We start from the raw sequence: 2,116 nt of genomic DNA, 5'->3' as shown, positions 1-2,116 counted from the left end.
TAAGCATTGTCAGTTTTTGTGGTTCACAAATACGTGTTGGTGAGCCTTAATTGGAAATTTGAGTGCTTAAATCATTGTTATTGGTCGTTTTGAACATAGGAGAGTGTTCTTAGACCATAGGACAACCTATCTCGACTGATCTGTTGCAATTTTCAAGATCTTTTTCATGATGGATCGTGATTTTGGTACCTTGTCGGATTGTGACCACACTTGGTAGGATAGTGCCCCTAGGTGTCCTAGACCTCCTCCTAAAGCTCCGTTGCATTTAGAGTCTGTTTGAGTGCCGAAATGGCGTGATGACCTAGAGTTGTGAGAAAGAACATAGGCAGATTTCCTTGATCATTGAGTGTTGGTTTGCTTGTAGAGTTGTTGTGTTTGCTTTTTCAGGTTCACTTCTTGAGATTGACAATCTCAAAGAGTCTCTGTGCCCCATCCGAGTCACTTCCTTGAGTATTGACATTATGTTAGTACCAAAAAGCTATGCTGCAGACGTCCGTCGTAGCGCGACCCGCTAACAGATGCTTGATGTGCTTATCATGCTTTACGACTAGGAAGCTTGGGATTCTTGCAAAAACACTATCCAAGATTAAGGTTCTTTGTCGCGCCTATTGACTAAGGTGCTTGTGTTCCAAAAGTCAACAAATCCCTACAAAAGGAGGAGGCAAGCCCTAAAGCTAAGGGGATGAGAGAGAACGCCCACACACACATATACACAAGGTAAGCCCAAGCCTTAAGGCAGCAAGGACACATGTCAAGCCCCTACCCTGTTGCCCTCATGGTGTGCCTAAAGAATATTGGTTAGCCTCCCAAGGGGTCCAATGATAATTTAGTTGATTTAATTATTATTTTTTTTGCATTTTCAAGTCCTCTCTCTCAAAGGGAAAGGGGCACTTGTCCCAAGGCTTCCCTTGTTGCTTGATATGCATTCTGTATGTGATTGGCCAGGCTTGCAAAGGTCCAATGAGCTTCCAAGTTGAGCTAGAAGAAGGGGTCAACCAAAGCAAGAAGGGGGGTTTCTTGGGGGCTATATTCTCCAACACACACTCTCATTGTGTGAAGTGCAAAGTTCAAGAGATCCATATCCTTCTCCAAGCTAGTAGAGAAGTTGAGAGGCTACACCAAAACTCTTGGCTATCGAATGCAAATCCAACCAAGAGCCTTGCTTCAATGCTTAAGCTTTCCATCTTCTCCATCTTCATTACTATGCTATTATGTATGTTAGGAAGAAGAGTGATGATAAGTGAGGAAATATTTCTTTCTCCTACGAATGTTTCTTCTTCCTCTTCCCTATATCATTCCCTGCTAGCTCTCTCCACCTTCAAAGGTGTTTGAGGCCTTGGGATAGTTAATGCTTTTTAAAAATTCTATGTTATGCTCGTGATGCATGAAGCTTTCCATCTTCATTGCATGACCTTATATTCTCAAATTAGTCTCACAAAAATACTCTCTTTAATTCTCCTAATTCCGCTATTCTCAAAGTTCATAGGCCATTTCTATTACAAGTAGTACCATTTAGAGTTAGGATGCTTGATCACAAAGTTGTTTAAGCTACTAGACTAGTGGAAAATATGCAAATCGTAGTGGTCAAGGAGAAATTTCAGACCAACTTTTTGGTATTGGATGTGCAAGGAGCATATGGCATGCTTCTAGGCAGACCTTGGCTCAGAATTGTTGGTGTCATACATGATTATGCAAATCAAACATCAACTATCCAAGAGGCCAATAGAAGGATTCAGATAAAAAGTGACAACACTAGAAGTTGGAAAAAGGATTTGAGGCCTGAAGAATTATGCGAGAATATGGGATGAAGAAAATAGAAAAGATGCTTGCCTCAATGACTATTTTTTCACTCATAGAGATAGATCTTAGTGTTATGCTCATGGATAAGGATCATGCCGAGAGACAAAAGAGACAATACACATACCAGTTCACTGAAATGAACGATGGAGAGAGGAAAATTCAATTGGACAAAAGACACCAGAGTAGTCAAAACGTAATGAGTTTGATTTTAGACCAGTTGGGGACACCAGTCGAGCAAATGCTAAAAAGGGGAACCCAACAACTGAAGAAGTTGAGATATAGAGTAGCCTGCTAGAGTTAGGAAATCCTTTCAATG

This window comes from Adiantum capillus-veneris, chromosome 13 (assembly GCF_014529385.1).
Source record: "Adiantum capillus-veneris isolate H3 chromosome 13, ASM1452938v2, whole genome shotgun sequence".
NCBI classification, from domain to species: domain Eukaryota; kingdom Viridiplantae; phylum Streptophyta; class Polypodiopsida; order Polypodiales; family Pteridaceae; genus Adiantum; species Adiantum capillus-veneris.
The sequence above is the reverse complement of the archived record's forward strand: the minus strand, read 5'-3'. Positions refer to the sequence as shown.